Raw genomic sequence first — 23,736 nt, forward strand, 5'->3', positions numbered from 1 at the left:
AAGTTCTGAAAAATCTTTTCAATCAGTGTGCGGCCTATCTGCGTGGTTTAATGTGATTTATGTAACCCCAAGTTTTTTTTTTTTTTGTTTATGTGCAGTTTAAGGTAATTCTTCTTCACTGTTCCTGATTCATTTGACAAACATTCTAGTATTTGGACTAGGAAGTTCAGCTCGTTACCAGTACTCTAGTAGACCTACAGACCACGCGAGTAACTATGGCCCATATTTATACTTTTTTAGTGCCGCATTTGCGCCATACTTTTGATGCAAAAGCAGCGCAAACTTACAAAATACAATTACAAAACCCTGGACTGGAAGAACATCACCCCAGGAAGTTTCTTTAACAGGTTGTACATGAGCCTCTAAAATACCGCTGCCGCCAACACTAGCCCAAACTGCATCTTTTAAATTGAAAGCATCCTTATGATGTTATAATTGCAGTCAAATGTTGGGTATTTGGGTGCAATTGAATCTGACGATACACTGTTGTCAAATCTAGTGTAAAAAAACAGCCAATCCCTTTGGTCATGCGTAACATGTCATTAATTTCTGGTAGAGGGAAATTATCAACTTAAATGTTCCGATTTCGATCCCTTAAATCTACACAAACCCTTAATTTACCATTAGATATCCTTGCCAGCACAAAAAGAGATAGCCATTCACTTGATTCTATGTTCTCCATTATATCTGTTCTTACTAATCTTTCCAATTCCTTCTTCACATCATCTACTATGCTAAACAGAATGTTCCTCACCTTATGTGTTACTGGTTTGCTATCTTCCTTTAGAATTATCTCATGTTGGAAGCCTTTTAAACAACCTGTTCTGTTAGAAAATAAATTTCTGAAAACTGTAGACACAACAAATGGTTAAATGAATTTCCAGTAATAAGACCTGTTCTGGGATGTTGGGGTCCAACATTATACCCAACATTAGGGCTACCAGATTTTGAGGAGCAAAAACCGGGACAGGTCAGAAATAAAAGAAGGACTAAAGACTTTACTCTCACTTTTATATCTGGCCTGTCCCGTTTTGTTTTTTTTGCATAGCTTTGTGAATGTGTGCCTATACACACACACACACATGCACATACACACACACATTTACAAGAATACATATATAAAATTAGCTATGGCTTGACCTCCCTCCCTGCACCCCCAACCTGCCCCCACCCACTTCTCTCTGCTCCCCACTCCGTCTCTATGCCGGGAGCAGACAGGGGACTGTGTTGCCTGACAGTAACAGATAAATTACTTTAATTATTTCATACTTTACTTATGCTTCCCTACATGATCTGACCTTTGTCCCAAAAACTGGGACATTTATTCAATGATCTGACCTTTGTCCCAAAAACCGGGACATTTATTCAAAATTAAGAGAAGCATCGGGACACAGGGACAGTCCTCTAAAAACCGGGACTGTCCGGGAAAATCCTGGACATCTGGTCACCCTACCCAACATGCCTTTATCTTTCCATCCTAGAATGGAAGGGCCCTTTACAGCTACATACAACTTACCGTCAGCCTTTCTACCTTTAAATTCAAACTAAAGTTGACAAAATCCTGCCATAAGTATTGAATCTCTAGTAAAACTTACTGGAAGTACATCTGATGGCTCTAGAATAGCTCCTAAAAAATTCCTAAACTTCTCATCCCACTCAATAGTATAGGATGATCCAGAATCTGCCACAATATTGATATTAACAACCCCAATCATTACATCGCATGTGGGGTTTTTCCCAATACCAACTTCAAATCCTAACACATCATAAGCAATGCATAATATGTATTGCCCATCATCCTCCCCCTGTTCTAAAGCTTCAGAATCTTCAATACATTTGATTACAGACAGATTCAATTTCCTGCAACACACTTTTGCAAAATGGCCTACCGTATCACAATGTGAACATTGTTGTTTCCTTGCGGGGCACTTCTTGTCATATGCTAGATGGTCCCACATCTATAACATGCTCTCTCATTAGTTATATTCCTTTGCAACCCTTTACTCATGTTCTTCTTCTGAGAACTAGAACCAATTTGTGACTTATTTCCATTTTTCTCTTGAGAGTTTGTATTGTCTTTTCCATTTGATGTTGTTCCTTTAATAATTTCAATTGTTTCTTTCATATCCTGTTTGTTTGAAGCTGATTTAGCTCAACACTTAGCCAGTTCAGCTTTTTTCACTATATTTATTGCCTCTTGAAGAGAAGAGTCTTCATTGGTCCAGAGTCGTTCTTGAACTTGTGGATCAGTCGTACGAATGACAATTTGATCTCTTATCAATTCATCGTGAAGATTCCCAAATCTACATGGAATAGCTAATTTTTTAACTCTGACACAAAATTGTAAATGGATTTGTGTGTACCTTGACTGCATTAAAACTGATATGCAAACAGATGGTGAGAAATACTGGTCAAGATCTTCTAGGGCATGGTTTAGTACGTCTGTATCGTCATTGGCTCTAGGCTTCTTTCCCACTTTCCATCTGTTCATATAACCGTAAACCCTTTGGACCCAATATGTGTAATAAAAGTTTTTCTTCTATTTGGCTCATAATTCTTCTTCATTGATTTCTTCTAAAGTTGCAATATAATTTAGGAAATAAGCCTTCCATTCAGGCCATTTCATAGGTGGTTCTCCAAGACATACTAAAAATGGTTGAGCTGGTGGAATTTGAGGACTCTGTGCGTTCATGTTGTGTTATATTTAAATGATGTATGGATCACCATATCCACAATGTGTTATTATTTGCCATCCATTTATTTCTGTTGTCACAGGTGTTCGAATAACTGTATCCGCAAATGTAAATGCCAGTTATTTGAAAAGGTGTGCGAATCACTGTGTCCGTACAGTAACAATAATACTTTAATATTGGTGTGTGGATCACCGTGTTGGCAATGTGTAATATTTATACAGGTGTGTGAATAACAGTATAAGCTTTGCAAGCATGTACAATTGTAACTGGTGTGTACAGCTATAATACTGGAGTGTCCGCTCCTTTTAATTCAAGTGTGTGTGGCTCTCTTTTGTAATAGTACTTCCTATATGGATGCCTATTATGTTGCCACACTGGATTAGGCATGTGGAAGTGATGTATGATTGTTTCCTCGTGTGTAGATGTTGCGTGCACTGTTCCTAATCTGTTATGTTTCCTCTCTTCTGAATGTGACATGCCGCAATTAGGTAAAGTTATATCAAGTCACTTAGATAATAATTCACACGAAGGGTTGTTTAATCTGCACTCCGCTGCACCGTAGTATATAAATTTGCAGTAACTGAAGTGATGTTTCTTACTTCCATGCCACTCAATAAGTTTGTAGGTGAAAGCAGCTTGACCCATGGTGTAGGTTGGAGACAATCTCATTGCTACAAATAAAGATGACACGTAGGCAAGACTTAATTGTTTTCCTTTTAATTTGGCCCCAACCTGGACATCAATTATCCACTTCTTTCCCGTCAATCCTCTCCACCTGTTCTCCTTCCTAACCATCCTGCTCCCACCAGTATTCCACGACGCAATAAGACATATAACGTCAGGGCGAGGCAGCCAGAGCAGTCTAAACAACCAAAAATAAATCAGCAATATGATTAAGCATTTTTTGACTAAGGATGTCATTACAGATTTGAGTTTTTCTCACCTTAAGGCACTCAACATCTGCTTTAACTCAGAAAATGTAGCCACATGAGCATACTGTTCCTCAAGAGGATAGCTCCTGGAATGATTTTGTCACTTGACAGGAAATATAAGAGTGCCAACCATTGGCAGTATGCACCAGGTATACAGCAGGAGGTAGTCACGTGACAGCTTCATCGCTTAACTGTCAGTCAGTCAATCCAGTCCCAAGATCCACTTCCCATCTTCCAGTATTCTTCTTCTGGATTCCAATGTGCTTTTTACCCAGATGTAAAGGGCAGACAGATACAAAGAGACCTCCAGTGTATGCCGGGTAAGAGAAATGGGTCAAAACCCCTATCTCTCCCACCACAAGCTGCATCGCACCACATCACCTCACCATGGATGTGGGTTCATCAAAATGCCAGCAATACGATCAAGAATGTTTTGACTACTGATGTCATCACAGATTTGAGTTTTTCTCACCTTAAGGCACTCAACACCTGCTTCTGATGTGTTCAAGAAAGGGCCAGGAATGGAGGTTATAGAAGGTAAACATAGCTGTTAGTGCTGTGTTTACTTTCTCTTAATGCCTCTGCCTTCAGGGCTTCTTGAGACTATATGTAAAATAGCTCTACGGGCACAAAAGAAGGACATAGGAGTTTCAGCTCCTACCCATGGCTACTTTTAAATAAGATTTATGAGATCCCTATCACCCCTCGATGTACAAAATTGAATAGGCTTGGATCTATCATAAATTAACATCAATTCACCACCACCAGTAACACCATGTTCACTCTTTACATATCTTCATGTCCATCTCAACCTTTTTTACACAAACTGACAGTGCAGTCCTTATCCACATTTGTACATTTAGGGCCTCATTTACAAGGATTTACACATCACTGCATTGAGGCAACAATGAATCAACATATCTTGTGCTGCATCGATGCAGGTTAGGTAGCCATGGCTGTGTAGTATTTACAATATGAGGCACCACGAGGTAAGGACCCAAGGCTGCATCAGAAATTCTAATGCATCAGTGGGAACAACGCATCAGCCTCAAAGGTGGTGCATTGCTGAAGTTGGTCTTAAAACTGACGCAACTTCAGCAATTCCTAAAAAATCTGAGGTGATGCATCAGTTCTGACTGACACAAGTAGCCTATTGTGTGAGGATCAATGTAAAAGACTGTAAAATGATGGAATATCACCTTGTAATCACTTACATTGGCCATGGATGCAATGTATGTAGTATGGCTATTTGTCACATTACAGTGGCCACAGTCTACTTATGTGTATGTAGAGACCTGAGTATGTGTGACATAGTGAGTGACCGTGTAATGTGAGTGAATGCAAGTATATGTTGTAATGTTAAGTGGCAATACATCTATTACCTACCTTATGTGTGTACTTACCTGTTGTCCTTTGCAGTAGCCTGGCCTGGATATGGGGACCTATTTCTCCACGGAGAAGTGGCAACCCTGGCCTGTCCCTTAGAGGGAGTACACAGCGTCACATGGCCTTGCTTCAGTGGATGATGATATCATAGGTGCCATGGTCAAGGTTGGTCTAGGGGTACTACAACATGATTGTCACGATTGCTAACCCACTACTAGTAGAGGGGATGTGAAATACAGACATATTCCAGTGTGTAAAGTGACTTCTAATGGTCAGAATCCTGTTACAAAGCCACTTTGACAGGTCATATGCCTGGCTAATGGAGGCACATGAATATGGATACATTCCAGGCTTAGTAGGATTCATCTCATAGATGTGTCATACATTGAAATACTTGTAAATATCGCTGAGTCAGTTCTAAGTAGTTTTTTTTTTACAGAGGAACGCCTACTCTGCATACATTATAAACTGTGTGGCACAGCCAGTTCAGCACAGGTATTTTTTGACGCAGGCCATCAAAAACTGACGCATTGGACCTACTGCATTTTTTTGTAAATATGAGGCAATATGGAGCAGAGATGCGTAAAGAAAAATGACGCAACAGCGACACAAGTTCCTTGTAAATAAGCCCCTTAATCCACACAACTTAATCAACCAATGTTTCACCAGCTTCCACAGTAACCAGGCTGTTCACAACTTGCACTTGATGTTGATTATTGCTCTCTCTGCCTCCATTCACATGAAAGATTTCAGCAATCTCATTTTAACTAAACACTTTGATGCCATTGTCTTATAGGCACCTCGAAAATGTTTGTTATGCACATCATCAATATCCTGATGCAGAAAGACTGCATCATTCAGCACACTTTCTGATCAAACAAAACAGAAGATGGCAAGGAAAGTATCCATTAGTTCTTGTGCCAATGCGCCTTTCTGGAACAATCAACCTTCAACTTGTGTAAGCTCCTCTCCTGATACTTTATATTGTATATAACACAGACCAATTCATGCCCCCTAATCTACCAACCACAAAGTACCAACCCTTCCTTCAATTCTAAGATGTTAGCCATTATCAGAGCGGCCTCCAATAACTAGATAAACAAGATTTTTGACGGGAACTACAACATCCTAAGCAGTGTATCAAACAGGACCATGAAATAAGACCTATTTCAACCTGTTAGACAATGCTAATATTTCAGAGCTCTTAACACCAGCTATTCATAACATGGGTAACTCCCTGGTTCTCATAATTGCCTTCATTATGAATCTCACCACTTATCCACTACAGCACATACTAAACCAGATATCTTGCTGCAATGGACTTTGGCCTCCTACATCCCTCTTCCCAATCACAGTCAGCCAAAGCCATTTAAAATGATGGCAGGATAGATGCAACACAACCCTGACAAACCTCTTTGCGTCCCACTGAGGTCTCATTCAAGCAGCCAAGGCCCCATACCACAAGACCAAACCCTGCAAGGACAACAGAGGTAAAGTACTCTTGACAGAGGTGAAACCCTATGTTACTTGCATGACATTGTGCATAAAATATTAACCAGTAAAAAGTAGTGATTTAAATTCAAGTATTCCACCCATTAATGTTTTGTTTTTATCTCTGAAAATCCTAAGAGTTATGAGTTTGCCTGGACACTGGTCGCATAGCCCACTGTTACATAGATCCCAAACTGCACCTTACTGATGGGGCATTACAAAGCTAAAACTGCTCTTGGGTAGTTTGCATCATCCTCAGAGAGGATATTGCCAGAAAATAAGGTTGAGCTGTTCTTCTTAGAGTGTCAATGAGGCTGATTTGCATTTGATTGGTCATAGTCTTTAGCTGCACTGTGAGCAAAAAGAAATGATAAGTTGGAAGAGGGCACATGATAATTAGTATTGACTAGCATTATACCAAACATTCCCCACCACTTCTATTGCATTGGTTCTCTATAAGGTGGTGATGTAAGACATTCCACCTTACCTGGAGAATAAGATTTAGTCACTTAGCTTCGCATAATTGACTCAGAACAGGGACACCAGCTAAACAGAGATCGGGGAATGTCAGAAAGAGAAGACAAGATTCCAGATGTTCCGTCTGGCTCTGAGGATACAGAATACCTTGCCAGTCCAAATTGCCAGGCTATACCCTGCTCCAAATCCCATGCAAAGAAGCTGGAAACCTATCTCATGATGAAACATTTCATTGTTTACCTCTCTGATTACTAGACCACTCCTCCAAAACACCAATGTCAACACAACAATCTCTTTCCACCCTTTTTTCACTCCCTTCCAGCCCTGCAACCCTCCCTCATTACTCAGATCCTTCCTGTAAATATTTCCATTGCTTCCTCTATTGCTATCTCCTACTCTTCCTGCTTCATATCCTCCTACCAGCCCAAGGCCTCCTTCTTCCCTTTTATCCTTTCAGCCTTATAAAGCAGTCTTATGTGTTAAACATAGTCACACTATTAATTTACATACAACTTTTCTCTTTGAAAAAAATCATCAGCAGATTACCAAAATCTCTTTCCAAATATTCTGAATTAACATACAACTTTGTTTTATCTCAGACAGTTATAGCTCGGAGCAGAAGTGGTTTAGCTAAGTATACTATTGTGGATTTCATAAACCTCTCAGTTGAGTACACACCGACTATCAATGCTATGCAATGGAATTTTACTAAATGTGATTACGCACACCTTTTTTTGGTTCAAAAAGCTTCTGCAGTTGTAAGTTAGGATCTTAGAAGTTTTATAAACTAATCATAATCAGGAGGGATTGCCCTACACTTAGAGAATTAGAAAATAATGTGAAAGCAACTCTAAAAAATCCAGTCTAGACCCTACCTTGCTCAAGACATGTAAAAAAAGTATTTTATTTCATGTTGACCCAGACAGACAAGATTCAGCAACTCAACCCATATTTTGAAATGGTGAGCATCCTGATTTATCTATGGTGAAGATTTCATCCAGACAGACAATATAAGCCAAGATTAGTAAGAGTCTAGGACGATGTCTTTTGTTCACTGGACAGAAATTGGCATCCTTAGGCTTTGTTCCCTTTGTCTTCTACTTTGTACAAAATGAACTATAACAACTTTTCACAATGGCTAAGGTCTGTACTAGGCTAGTGAAACTCACACAATGCAGTACAGCAACCAAAGTTGTTTTGCTGTATTGCCTAATAGACAGGGAAAGAGAGAGCATGAAAGCACCATGTTGACAGAGATAGGACGCTATCCTTGTTCACTCCACGAGGAGGGCAACTTATCACAGATGTTGTGTCTATCAAATATGCCTCTGCTGATATTCAAAAATCATAAAACTTGGGCAGGAATTTGTGCTCTTTTTTAGGTTTTTATGGTCTGGCTTGACAACCCAACTGTCACCAGACAATTATTTGAGAATCACTGGGAGAGGAGGTTTGGCTCCGCCCACTTGATAAGTGTCATGTTTACACAGTTTGATTGGGCAGAAGTAGTGTGTTTCAGCCAAAAGAGTGCTTGTATTGCACTTCAATTGGCTGTTTGAGGGTTTCTTCTCATCTAACCTGGTCACTCTGTCAAAACATGTTGATGTGTAACTATGGGGTGGCTTGACAGAGCAGCTGTTGCCAGACATGAGAATTATGAGGTGGGTGGCTTCGGCTCTGACCACATGTTGGGAGTCATGTTTCCTTGAGTTGAACAGGCAGAAGTGTGGGCTTCACTGGAAAGAGTCCTTGTAGTGCATTTCTATTGGCTGTTAGGCTTCAGCATTCTAACAGAGCCACTACATAAAAAAGGAATGACATGCAGCAGGCTAGCATAAGTCTACTGTGGAACAACAGAGCATTGTATGCTGGGACTTGCACTCCCAATGTCAGGGTTCAGCCTCTTCTTTCAGCCCCATGCCATGGCATAAGCAGACCACAATCTCCATGTTCCCCCTACATCCTGATCTCATACTCCAGGAAGTACGAGTGCTGATGTTGTGACATGATGCTTTGTTTTTGTTTCCTCATATCAGACCGGAGACCCTTGGCATGAACTTAGAGGGTGGTGTATGTCAATGACTCTGCATAGTCAGAGCGCAAACGTGGCTCAAGCAGTCAGGCTTATCTCAGAGTCAATGTGTCAAACATTTGTTCACACACACTCAATAATGCAGTTAAAACACCTCAAAGTACTCCTCACCGTTTTAGAAAAATAGCCAGTATTTATCTGAGTAAAACAAGACCAAGACAACTACAATCCAACATAAAGAAGCAAAACTAAAATTTTCTAAATATTAAATCTTAGTATAGCGCTTAGAAACACAATAGCTCCAACTGGGGCTATCACAATGACTTGATGGAGTCACTCCCAACAGTCTGACACCACTTGCGAGGGAGTGCAGGCCGGTCATGGAGTCGCACAGACCCCGAGGACAAAACCTTGGCAAATGATGAGGAAACAAAGATGGTGCACAGAGTTGGGGAGGTGAGGCGTTGCTGGAGCCGGTGCGCCGTCGATTCCTTACTACCACAGGGGAGGTGAGGCATTGATTCCTTACTGCTAAGCAGGGGAGGTGAGGCATCGGTTCCTTACGGCAAGGCAGGGTCGATGAATCCAGTGGGTCAAGACACAAGGCGTCGACTTTTTGGTGTTGCGATCACAACACGTGCTTTGGTGGAGTCGGGTGCCACGGACGTTGGTGACACAGAACTCTAGACTTGTGCTGTTGTGGGACTTCAGAGGCACTGCAGCAGTATCGGGCCTGTGGCATCAGTCGTGGTCGTTGCACTCAGCAGAGACCAGGGCTCCGGTGCAGTCCGGGGCGTGGAGTCAGAGAGTGGCATTGGTTCCAAAGTCGCTATGGAGGTCGATGCACTTGTTTTTTCCTTGTTGCATCAGAAGTCACTCCGAAGGGCCCAGGAACTGGATTTGGGACCACTTGACAAGTGAGGACTCTCAGCAAGAGAGCCCAGGCACTGGACAGTGAAGTCGTTGACATCCCTAAGACTTCTTAATAGCCCTTGGAGAACATTTGGAAGCAGAATGTAGAAAGCAAACTCCAGTCCTTTCACTTCCAAGACAGAAGCAGCAGGCCAGCACAGCAAAGCAACAGGCCGAGTGGCAGTCCCTCCTACAGCATCCAGCTTCTCTTCCTGGTAAAATGTCCTCAGTTCAGAAGGATTCTAACATTGTTAGGGTCAGAGTGCCAATACTTATACCCATATTTATACCCATTTCTGTCTTTGAAGTAGGCAAACTTCAAAGAAAAGTCTTTGTAGTGCACAAGACCCTGCTTTTCTTGCCCTGGCCCCAGACACACTCCATGGGGTTGTAGGCTGCTTTGTGTAAGGACAGGCACAGCCCTATCAGGTGTATGTGTCAGTTCATCCTACCCACACTAACTCAGGAAGACCCATCAGCCTGGTAATCGGCCATCAGGATATACAGGGCAATTCCTCAGATCCCTTTGTGTGACTGTCTATAGTGAATGCACAAACAGCCCAACTGTCATCCTGACCCAGACGGCAGACAGGCAGAGGTACTCCAAATCTCCATCTTCTTCCAATGCAAAATTACGCTTAAAAGATATTTCATGGCAATTCCCATGTTACTCTAAGGGAGAGATAGTCTTTGCAATAGTTAAAATCGAATTTAGCAGTATTTCACTATCAGGACATGTAAAACACACCAGTACATGTTCTACCTTTAAAATACACTGCACCCTGCCCATGAGGCTGCCTTGGGCCTTCTTTAGGGGTGACTTAAATGTAGTAAAAGGGAGGGTTTGGGCCTGGCAAGTGGGTATACATGCCAGGTCACTTTGGCAGTTTAAAACTGCACACAAAGACAGTGTTCGGTCTGAGACACGTTTATAGGGCTATTCATGTGGGTGGCATAATCAGTGCTGCAGGCACACTGGTAGCATTTGATTTGCAGGCCCTGGGCACACTTTGTGCACTTTACTAGAGACTTACTAGTAAATCAAATATGACAATCATGGAGAAACTAATCAATACAGTTTACACAGGGAGCACTTGCACTTTAGCACTGGTCAGCAGTGATAAAGTGCCCTGAGTGCTAAAGCCCACAAAAACGAAATTCAGGAGAGGATCAAAAACAGGCAGTCAGAAGCAAAAAGACAAGGGAAACGCCAAGAACTGACAGGTGTAACAGTGTGTACTAGAGGCTGTGCCCCAACACAGCTTTGCTGAGATCATAGATCAGATCTAGGGTATCAGTTGGAGTGTGACTGCATCGAGTCAGTGGGCAAAAGAGTTCTTACATGGTAGACTGACAGACATGTCTGCATACGAATCCTTCTGAGGATTCGTAGATGTATGGTTTTTGCATATATTATTATGCTTTACTAAGTGGATTGTTTCACTTGCAAACTAGCAGAACGTTTTTCTACATAATTGTGAGAAATGAAGCTTATGGAGACAGCATCACTTGTTAGTAGTTTGATAATAATGTTGCAAATAAACATAACCTAGATGCACCAACATCCTTCCTGACATCTGCCTTCTTCATAACCAGGACACTCTCCTCATGCAAGTGTGTCTCCTGCAAAACTCACCTATCTCTGTCTTTTCTCGGTGTCTCTGTGCACTGCCAGGGCCACGGTGTGAGTTTTGGAGTTATGGAAATAGTTAAATCCAAACATACGCACTTCTACACTTGCAAACACAAACTCCACAGGCTATTTACACACAGTGTACACTGAGACAGACATCTACCACACAGAATCACACACGCAAACTCCCTTATGAAGTTACAGTCCTTTGCACAAACTAGATCCTAAAATGTACTGCTGCTTAAAATACTTAATGAAGGCTCCTCTCACACAGGTACTCAGAGTACTTTAGGCAGCTCTATGCTCCCTCGCTCACAGGCACCAAGGAAACTTCATGCTCCCCGTGTTCCCTCATAGAACCACCTTATACACACCCTTGTTGTGCCTCACACAGGCTCTCAGAGTTCCTTACCACCGCTGTGATTTCTTAGACAGAGGCAAAGAAATGTACACCGCTTGTTATCTCACACAAGTGCTTGGAGAGCTTTAAGCACCATACGGGCGCTTTCACACCCCCAGAATACTTTACATACCCTATGCTTGCTTGCTCTTACAGAAGTCCTTAAAGCAGGGATTTAAGCTAGATGATAAAATTGGGAAGGGTCGCAAAAAAGGTGCCGTGGCCTAAGAAGCCTAACTAAGAATCATTTCCAAAGTGGGTGGCCCACGTAATTAAGGACATAGCTTGACCTTGTAAACTAAAATCTTGTGCTTCACAAAGCTTGCCAACCGACCAGCATTTTGATGCCTCTTAGTGAATTTACTGGCATTGGATCCAAACATATCCAACAATATCACACATGTGCCTAAAACAACACTGACCTGTTGGCTTTGCCAATGCTTATTTTCTAACATCTGCAAAAGAGCAAATGCTGTGACTGTTTAGTGAAACAACACAAATTAACTATTTCAATAATATTCATAATACTGAGCCTTTTAATATAAAATAACATCACCTTAGCAATAATAATGTGGAAATGTTATTAGTCCAAAAACACTCACTGTTACAAGGAAACATTTTCCAATATATTTTCACAGTTATAGTAAACATTTCCAAAACAGCAGTCTAAGGTATTTCAAAATGACAGACAATTTGGTGAAATAACTTCACTAAAAGGTTAGTTTGTAATGCTAAAAAAAATCTTCATAAAATAGGTCATTAAGGTCAATAGGCATATTGAGAGTAAAATATTATTTTGCCAAGTGATATGGTTAATCTTTTACCAACTTGATAATTTTGCGAAGGCAGTCTTTACTAATCAATGTCTTGTAATTGAAAAAAATGTCTGAGCATGTTTTAAGATATTTTGAGCATTGTAAAATTACAGAAAATTCATATAGATCTATGCAGTCACTAACTACCACTAACAGAGAATACATGGCCAACTGGCTGTGTAGCATTGACAAATTCACAAAATGTATCAAGGATGTATATAAATATTCAAAAAATCAGTCAGATCTACTGCAGAATATAAAAATGATTTCTTACATCTCAAGTTTGAATGCTATTTTTTTCGTAAATGTTCCCTGTAAAATTTCATATCTGGTTTTCTCCTAAAAGATGGCCAATGGTTTAGATTTATCTCAATCTTGAGAGCTGGCCACCATTTCCATTCAATACCTCCTCAAGTGGAACATTTTCAGAGAATTACATTTCATGTTTAGAGTGGGTCATTAAAATCAATAATCTTTTTGTGGTCTTTAAAGGATTTCAGTTCCCTGTGGCGTGTTTTTAAAACACATTTTAAAACAATACAATACAAAGGATCTGTACATGAATTTTCCTATAGGGTATTATCAAAGCATGTTTATAGATATGGCTTAAACAAGGGCTCAGATTAACTTTCAGCAATGCAAGGCAATGCTACGTGAAACTCTGCTGCCCTCTAGCCCCATCTTTACAAAGAGACATGTGACACTAATGTCATTGGCTGTGCCTGCTCTAAAAACAAGCATTTGCAATGCAATGGGTCTCACGTTTGCTCGAGTTAGAGCTATTTGCATTTTAAACTCATAACCGACTTTTCTTGCCACATAAACTGAAAAGTAAAACAGTTTTGCATAGGCGAGCCCAAGGCCACCATGAAGTGTGATGGAGACACACAAAAAGAAACAGAAGTTTGCTTGCAGTGAAACATATCAGCAAAAGTGCAATTATACATTTCACCGGCAAAAGTGCAATTAGCCATGTAACCAGCAGAAGTGCAATTAGCCATGTAACAAGGTCGGTGTCATGCAAAGTGCTCGACTACTGCCCAGCGAGATTGCACTGCCTGCAAAATAAAGAGAAAAAGTAGTCCAGAAATCATACGGAATACATGGAGCCTTGTATGTTTTCAGTAGTTGGCAGTTGCATTCGAGGAGGGCTAAACACCAGAAAAGGCATGACGTATGCATGCCTTCCATTAATGAAATGAAACAAGTTGTAAAAGGCAAGCCCACAAACCAACCAAACTTATGGGCGTGGATAAAAGCCCATAGAGAGATTACACCAGGGCCAGAGCGCTTTGCGCTTGATCCTAAAAAGCTGTTTTAGCATGATGCTGGGTGTCGCACTGTCGTACCAAGGTGAACAAATGATGCTTTGATTGAGATTTGTACTTGAGGAGCACTCTCCAGTACAAATTTCAATGCAAGGGCAACCACCGAAGAGTAAGCTATTTCAATTGTTTTATAATGTATACATTACACAGGTTATGGATAGATATATCAAGCAGTATTCTGCTGCTTCCTAGTTTGTGCCTGATTACATTAATGGTTAGGACTTAATGCAAAGCCAGGCTCCGCCATCTGAGTCTATCTGATTTTACATGAAAGCCTAAGGGTATGTTCTTTATTCTTGGTCCATTTCAACCATTATACATGGATGATCGGGGGGCTGGTGCTCCCCGATGTCAATGTTTAGTACAAAATAGCTTTTACGCACAAAAGTTAAGCAGTGTTATCTTTTGCAGTCTTGCATAACGCAAAAGACCTTTAGACAGGTATAGTAATTCTTGGACCAAGCCATACATCAGCAGAAAGCGCTACACTAATAGAGAGCTGCTCTTGAGCACAAATAAAAAAAATGAGTAACAGCTTGAGAGTGCTACATCCAGGGGAAAATGTGTAAAACCAACATGGCCTCAATGAGGGGAACGGGATTCCGTAGGCTACCTGTGAAATGATGCATCATGGACACCATCAAAGCAGAGAACAACTAAATCCCTTTCATGTGATGTGAAGGTAAGGAGCGTGGAAACCAAACGTGTGCACCTTTTACCGAGCAGTACTTACGGCAAGCTCAGAAGAACCACTTTGACACTGAATATCTGAGGCCAAAGAATGACTCAGATGAAAACGCAGCTTTTAGGTCTGATAAGGTCATTATTGCCTTTATTTTTAACTTCCTTTGAGTGCGGTTATGTCGTTTTCCTGCCTGCCTGTATTCTCTTGCCTGTCTTAAGTGAATGGTTTATGCCTAGCGCCCTGGACATCACATCTATTGAAACAAGCATTTCCAATGCAATTGGTCTTGTATTTACTTGAGATAAAGGTATTGGCGTTGTAAATGCATAACTGGCCTTTTCGTGCCACTTAATTCCAGTGGCCCTGCATATAACTAAAGCGTTAGCAAGCCTACTGGAGTATAATTAAACAAGGCCCTTAAAACACAAACTACTCCTAGAGCATTTACCAATGACATCAAGGTATATATGAAAGGTGAGCCCAGGAACGAAGGAAAGTGATGGGGGTGAGGTGGGAGTGGTTAAAGCCCACAAATGGATTACAACAGGTGGAAAAGTAGCACTTGAACGCTGCTATGCTCGACCTAAAAACATAACTGGATGGGCTTCTTAAGCATGGAAAAGGGAAGCTTGAAAGCGAAGAATAGGGTATACATCAGTATACCAGATCCGTGCTTGTCAGCACTGAAAGTTGTGCATCAATGTACATCTCTATCCAAGAAATTTCACCATAGCAAAGCTTACTGAGTAAAAAAATGAAATGGCTCATTTTCCGGTGTCATCATGCATATGTGTGTTGGTTCTTGCACAGCCTTTGACACCCTCACCTACCCGGTTTGTTTGCAAAAACAGGCTCTTCGGTAAACTCGACTGCAGTGGGGACAATGCTCTTAAAACACAAGCACACAATGACATCAAAAAAAGGTTGGCCAGGTATTCAAACAGCTGAGACATTACCTGCTATTAGACAGTTTACTTTTCGTAAACATTATGCTCAACTTCATAGCAGCCTGCCTGTGGGGACACACAAGTATATGACTCCACCATTTGTTTTCAATTGTCCCAAAACACTTTGATATGACTGACGGACAAAGTATATACTCAGCGCTCACTTGATGTTTTTTTATAACATGCCCTCCGTGGAGGTTAGTGAAAGATGAGCGCCGACAGCAGGCGGCTCTCGCTGGGAGGTCTGTGGCGGACCCGCCCTGCCACTTACCACTCACTCCATGAACACTGGGATGGCAAGATGCAGGCGGTAACATATGACCATCCGTGTCCTTTGAAAAAAAATTATATCCGAAGGAACTGGCTGTCATGCACGGGAGCTGCTGGACTTGGAGAGAGAAGTGCGCCCATACTGTGCACAGGATTGTTCAATATTTGTTTACGTGGGTGCTACAGAGGCCCTGGCTATTAAGGACTGAAAAATATTACACCACAGACAGCACAAAAATGATGGGTGGAATACACAAGTTTATCTCAGCCACTGGCATCCACCTTGGTCTGCATTACAGCCCATTGTTTTAAGCTTTTCTGTGTCACATCAGACAGACAGAAGCCATATTCCAACCAGTGTTGCCCTTACAAACAAGGAAGGGAGAGACAATTGTAAACAATGTGATAAGGGCTCCAATACCTCTGATCGAGTTTGCGCTGTGCGTGCCATGGCTTCCATGGAATGCGAAGGGGAGAGCCAGAAGAAAACAATGTGACGAGCACTCCAAAACCACTGATTGAGTTCACACTGTGAGTGCCATCGCTGCCATGGAGCGCGAAGGTCAGAGACAAAAGATAAAAGTAGTTTGCCTACACTGAAGTATATTGGCAATCGTGCAATTATCCATGTAACAGGGTCAGTTTGCAAGGTGGTAGCAAACCAGCCTCAAGGCTGTTCAAAGGTAAAGCATTTACCAATGGCATCAAGGTATTTCTGAAAGACAAACCCAGAAACGAATGATATTGATGGGCATGAGGAGGGTGTGGTTAAAGCCCACAAACAGACTGCAAGAAGTCGGAAAAGCAGCGCTTGGGCACTGCTATGCTCGACCTAAAAACTACAAGGGTTGCAGAGGCCAGTGACCACGTTATTCCTACTTTAAAACCTTGGAGCCTTTACACCCAAGAACACTTGATCTTACACTGACTTGCAGTATCTTGTTGGATGTTGTTCAATGCACTGCATAGAATAGGGTGGGTTTTCCTTAAGCTAAAGTTTCAGGCCCCAACTACAACCCAAAAAAGGACTCTGAAGCAACACAGTCCCACAACTTGAGGTTCAATGTGGCTTGGAGGCTGGATATTCTCGGTCCAAGTCAGCAAACTGTGAAACTCCCTCTTCATCCATATAAGGAAAAGGGAAAGGCTAAAACTACTGCCTCTGTGAAGTTTCAGAGGCACCCCACAAGTTAATATTTGTCAACCACTGAGCTAACCAACCCCATTGGGAAGTCACCAGTTTTCAGATTTTTTTCAAAATAAAAGACGCATTAAGCACATGTCTTAGTGGGGCATAGCTATCATTGGTGCTGGAGACGAATGGGCCCACTAAAACCCGATAAACACTATATTTCACTGACCGTAAAGAGGCAAAAGGGGCCATTTTACCTTGTTTGTTCAAGGCCTATAGCATCCTTGCTATGCATCTGGCCTCCACTAACCTATGGACATAGGCATGAAATTCGTCAAAACACATATGTCAGCATTTTACACCCCACCCAGCACTTCTGACATAGGTAATGTTACAAGCCCACCGCTTTTAAACCAAACATTGAGGCACATCTACAGTGGATGTAGGATCAAACAAGTGGCAGTTGTGCGCTATACAAGTGCCATAAAACAGAACAAAGTTGTGAAACTTAGAAAAGAAAGCAGATAAAACAATGCCTTAAAAATGCACACTTTCTTTTGCTCACAATACAGATGCAAACCATCATAATGATTTCTGACAACATTTATCATATTCATTCATATGTAAAACACAAAGGTATTTTCCATTCACTGATTTTACTGAAATCATTTGCAAAGTGTCCCCAGAGAAAAATGAACCACAGAAATGAGGAATTAACACGTTCCTTAACAATATCACAAGTCTTTGTATTTCTCATAACAAACATCCACATTCTTCCCTTAAACAAATTTTGCATCAAAAATCATTTGAATCATGTGGATTTATATGGAGATCTTTCAAAATAAAATATTTGGGTCTCTGGTTTACTTCTTTTATTAATCAGACAGTCACCATACATCTTTGGGAAGAACAATCCAAATTGGAATCTCTAACATCCAGTTGAAATCCTCTCTTCTTATCCTGGTGGGGTAGCTTAGATTCTATTAAAATGATGATCTTACCCATCATACCTTATACCATTTAATGATATTTGTTAAAATGCCTCTCTCTTCTTTTAAGAAACTTGACTCTCTTCTTTTGGCTTTTTTTATGGCAAAATAAATACATTTCACGTTTCTTTGAGCAAACTTAAAAAAGACAAATGGAAGGGAATGGTATACATCCCTGATTTTTGTCAGAAATAAGATGTGTAGTTGGCAGTGATTTTCACTCTGTTGAAGTAGGGATCCTCACTCTAGTCAGGTTAAGGGAGTCACACAGCTAAGATAAACCCTGCTCACCCCTTAGTAGCTTGACACGAGCAGGCAGGTTTATCTCAGGGGCAATGTTTAAAGTATTTGTACACACACACAGTAACACAGTGAAAATACCACAAAAGTACTCCCCACCTGTTTAGGCAAATACCCAATATTTATCTGAGTAAAACAAGACCAAAACAACAAAAATCCAGCATACACAAACAAAGATATGAATTTTCAAAGTTTAAACCTTATTAAATTCCTTAGAAACACACTATCTTCAACTGGTCTATCACACATCTTGACAGAGACATTCCCAATAGTCTGCCGCCTCTTGAGAGGGAGTGCAAGCCAGGCACAGAGTTGCACGAACCCCAGATAAGTACCTTGGGAAACAAAGAAGCCGAGATGTTGCACTGAGTCGGGGAGGTGAGGTGTCACTGGAGTTTGTGCAGCGTTGGTTCCTTACTGCTACCAGGGAGATGAGGTGTTGCTTCCTTACTGCTAGCTAGGGGAGGTGGGGTGTCGGTTTCTTATGGTTGCTGGGGAGGTGATACAGCATCGGTGGTGAGGCATCAGTTCCTTACGATCCCGCAAGGCTGATGAATCCAGCAGGTCAAGACATGAGGCATAGACTTTGTGGGGTCGCAATCACATTACTGGGCCACAGGTGCTGTGGCGGAGTCAGAGTTGAGTGTCACGGACATTGGTGACACAGTACTCAGGACTCACACTGTGGCAGTACTTTGGAGGCACTGCAGCAGCATTGTGCCTGTGGCGTTGGTTACGGTTGTTGCACTCAGTGGGACCACGGCTCTGGTGCAGGCAGCGGTGCAGAGTTGGACAGCAGCGCCGATTCCAAAGTCGCTGTGGGGTTGATGTGCTTTTTTCTTCTTTGTTACACCAGAACTCACTCCCAAGGTCCCATGAACTGGATTTGACACCACTTGACAAGGCAAGACTCTCACAAAGAGAGCCCAGGTGCTGGCAGATAACGTCTTTGATATCCCTGAGACTTCTTAACAGGAGGCAAGCTCAGTCCAAGCCCTTGGAGAACCTTTGGAAGCAGGATGTAGAAAGCAAAGACCAGTCCTTTCACTCCCAGGACAGAAGCAGCAAGCAGAAGGCCTGCACAGCAAAGCAACAGGCAGAGTGGCAGATCCTCCTACAGCAGCCAGCTCTTCTTCCTGGTAGAATGTCCTCAGGCAAAAAGGATTCTATGTGGGGTCGGAGTTCCAGTACTTATACCCATTTCTTCGTTGAAGTCGGAAAACTTCACAGAAAGGTTTTTGAAGTGCACAAGACCCTGCCTTTCCTGCCCTGGCCCCAATCACACTCTACACTGGAGACTGTTTTGTGTAAGGACAGCACAGCTCTATTAATCTGCAATTATCAGCTCCTTCCACCGCTTCAACCCATCAGGAGATGCAGGGCACACCTCAGCTCCCTTTGTGTGACTGTCTGGAGTGAATTCACAAGCAGCCCAACTGTCATCCTGACCCAGATGTGTCACATGATTCCACTGAAAGGCAGAGGCACAGAATGTCAAAGCAGAAAATGCCCACTTTCTAAGTGGCATTTTCATACTTACAATATAAAAATCACCTTCACAAAAGACCCCAAACTCCAAATTTCCATCTGCTCCCAATGGGAAATTACGCTTAAAAGATATTTCATGGCAATCCCCATATTACCCTAAGGGAGAGATGGTCTTTTAAAAAATGAAAAACGAATTTGGCAGCATTTCAGTAGCATGGCATGTAAAACACACCAGTACATATCGTCCCTTTTAAATACGCTGCACCCTGCCCATGGGGCTGCCTTTGTGCTACCTTAGGGGTGAGGTGCATGTGGTAAAAGGGAAGGTTTGGGCCTAGCACATGGTACAATTGCCAGGTCGAAATGGCAGTTTAAAACTGCACACACAGACACTGCAGTGGCAGGCCTGAGACATGTTTGCAGGGCTACTCATGTGGGTGGTACAATCACTGCTGCAGGCCGACTAGTAGCATTTGATTTACAGGCCCTGGGCACACCTGGTGCACTATACCAGGGATTTACTGGTAAATCAAATTTGCCAATCATGGATAAACTAATCACAATACAATTTAGACAAAGAGCACTTGCACTTTAACACTGGTCAGCAGTGGTAAAGTGCCCAAAGTCCTAAAGCCAGCAAAAACAGCAGGTCAGAAGCCAAAAGACAGGGGAAGCCATGCCAGGAGCGGACAGGTCTAACATGTGTCCCTCCCAGCTGAAAGTAGGGAGAACTACCCAACCTCCTCAGAATTCTCCTCACTAAGGTGGAAGACCTTGGAAAGACCATCAGTGCTGGCATGTTCTGTTGCAGGGCAGTGTTCCACCATAAAGTACATTTCTGGTAGGGAGATGGACCATCTCTGCAGTTTAGAATTCTCACCCCTCATCTGCATTAACCATGAGTGGCCTGTGGTCTGTGTGAACCCAGAAGTGAGTACCAAACAAGTAGGATCTTAGTGTCTTCAGCACCCAGACAGCAGCAAAAGCTTCCCTTTGTATTGCGCTCTAGCTCTGTTCCCTGAAAGTAAACTCATACTAATGAAGGCTGGGGGTTGATCTAGGCCCTCTTCGTTTAGCTGTGAAAGCACAGCTTCAACTCCATGCTGTGAGGTGTCTGTCTGCACCACAAATTCCTTGGAGAAGTCACGAGCCATCAGCACGGGTGCTGTGCATGTGGCCTCCTTCAGGGTGTCAAAAGCAGTCTGGCACACCTCTGTCCAGATCACCTAAGGTGGCTGCTTTTTGGCCAGGCTGAAACTCAACCAGAGTGGTATTCTGGTCATACCATTGTTTCATGTCCTCCTGGCTAGCTTCCAGATTCTCCTGGATGAGTTTCCAGAAGCGGGCTGTCTGGTTCCTGAAGGCCAGCATGTAACTGAATACATCCTGGGGTGGCTTCTTATGACCTTGCTCCCAGCCCTCTTTTACCAAACTGAGAGGCCCTTTCACAAGGTGCCCATAGAGAAAGTCAAAAGGGCTGAAGCAAACCCCCTTCTGCTGTACCTCCCTGTAGGCAAACACCAGGCATGGTAACAGGACGTCCCACTTATGCCTCATGGGTTCTGAGAGGCCTATAATCATGCCCTTCAGGGTACGATGGAGCATTTCAACCAACCTATTGCTTTGGGGGTGCTAAGGCGTGGTGAACTTGTAGGTAACACCACACACCTTCCACATGGCTTTCATGTATGCCATGAAATTGGTACCCTGGTCAGGTATCGCCCCTTTGGGGAAACCCACAAGGGTAAAGATCCCCTTAAGTGCCCTAGCCATGGTGGGCCCAGTCACTGTCATCAGAGGGATACCTTCCAAATACAGGGTAGCATGGTCCACCAAGACGAGGATAAACTTGTTGCCCTTGGCTGTCTTGGGATCCAGAGGCACCACAATGTCAATGTCCACCCACTCAAAAGGGGTGCTCACAACAGGAAATGGTTGAAGAAGAGCCTTTCACTGCTTCCCAGATTTGCCACTTGCTTGGCATGCCTGACAGGTCCGGAAAAGGTTTTTCCTCATTTGGTGCCAATAAAAGTGGATGACAAGCCTGTCAAAGGTCTTGTCCTGCCCCAAATGACCTGTCAGTGACGTATCATGAGCCAGACCCAATTGGGAGGCTTTAAAACACTGGGGTACCACCAGCACACAGGCTGCCCCAGGCTCAGCAACCTTAGGCTCACTCTACAGGAGATCATTCTCCCAGTAAATCAGGATAGAATTAGAGGCATCACCAGCTGCCTGGGCTTCGGCCTGCTTCTGAAGTCCTTCAAGAGTGGGGCACGTTTTTTGCACTGCCCAGAACTCTCCCTTGTGAGGCCTCCTTCCCTCTGCCAATGGGTCAGCTCAGGTAGGTCCCCCAGTTCGGCCACTTCTTCCCCTGTAGGTTCCAGGGCGATCCCCTCAGGTTCAGCCTCCTACCAGACCTTGGGAATCTCAGCAGCGGGTTTCCTCCTCCTGTTCCCCCTCCTTCTCCTGGCAGGCACAGGGGCCACTGTTTCAGGCTCCAGGTCCTTCTTATCAACGGCCCTGGCAGCCATGGACCATGTGGTCATGCACGCCCACTCTGGCAATCCTAACATCTTCAAGTTTGACCTTAGCTCCACCTCCTTCCAGGTGGTATGCTCCAAGTTGTTCCCTAGCAGACAGTCAACAGGCATGGATGAACTCACAGCTACCCTCAAAGAACCTGAGACCCCCCGCCACCATTCAAAGGTAACCGGAGCTACCAAGCACTGGTACTCACTCTTGTCTACTTCTGCAACCTGGTGGACCACATTAGGGATTGCCTGCTTCTCAGACACCAGATGACAGCAGACAGTTGTCATCCTGGCTCCTTTGTCTCTCTGAGCCTCTACCCGCCTTCCATTGATGGTCACCCACTGCCTGTATTTTTCAGTGTTGTCAGGCATGAGGGTTCTCTGGGCCACCTCACCCAGAGAAAGTAGGGTCAACTCAGCCAGCTCACCATCACTAATTGGAGCCAACATCTCCCCAAGCGCTACACTTGCCAACCCCTGTGTCTGCCCACCGATGAGGGGCCATGCCCGCTTGGGACACCTGGAACTCCCCCTGAAATGCCCTTCCTGGTTGACAGGTGAAACACTTCAGGGGTCTCATCCTGCAGGCTTTCCTGAAGGGACCCAACTTTTCTTTTCAATAGAGAGTTAGGAATCCTTACACTGAGAGCTGTTTTGGGGCCCTTAGCAGAACTCCTTGCTTTTATCCTTGTTCCCCTCCTTCTTCTGTTGGGGAACTTGCCTACCTTTGGCTGAGTCTCCAACATACAACTTCTTTAGAACCCTGGTGCTGAGGCAGGGGTCCCCCTCCTTGGCAAGCTTACTTGGGTCAGTAAGCTTGCTGTCAATCAAGTGCTGGCGCAGCTCTGGAAAACAATTACTAGACAAGTACTCCCATGCAATCAAACTGTACAGCCCCTGATAGTCTGTTACCTTGCTGTCCTTCACTCAGCCCTCCAGTGCTCTGCAGAAAGAATCAACATACTCCACCCAAGTTTTGGACCCAAGTTTAGTACTTTCCTTTATCTTTACCCAGTAACTCTCTGGGGTGAGATCATACCTTCTGGTCAGAGCATCCTTCATGGAAGGGTACCTCATCTGATCCTCTGGATCTAATGCCTAAAACCACTGCTTGATGTTATCCCCCACAACAACATTCTTCACCACATCCTTGGGTATATGTACCTTCCCCTCAGACCGCACTGTAGAACAGCTGCCATCATCTGTGTTGGACCTGCTTTTCAGATCCACCTCCTTCAAGCTCAGTTCTTGAGCTAAAAGCATTTTCTTTTCCTCTATGGCAATTTTCTCTT

The sequence above is a fragment of the Pleurodeles waltl genome, chromosome 9, assembly GCF_031143425.1.
Source record: "Pleurodeles waltl isolate 20211129_DDA chromosome 9, aPleWal1.hap1.20221129, whole genome shotgun sequence".
NCBI classification, from domain to species: Eukaryota; Metazoa; Chordata; class Amphibia; order Caudata; family Salamandridae; genus Pleurodeles; species Pleurodeles waltl.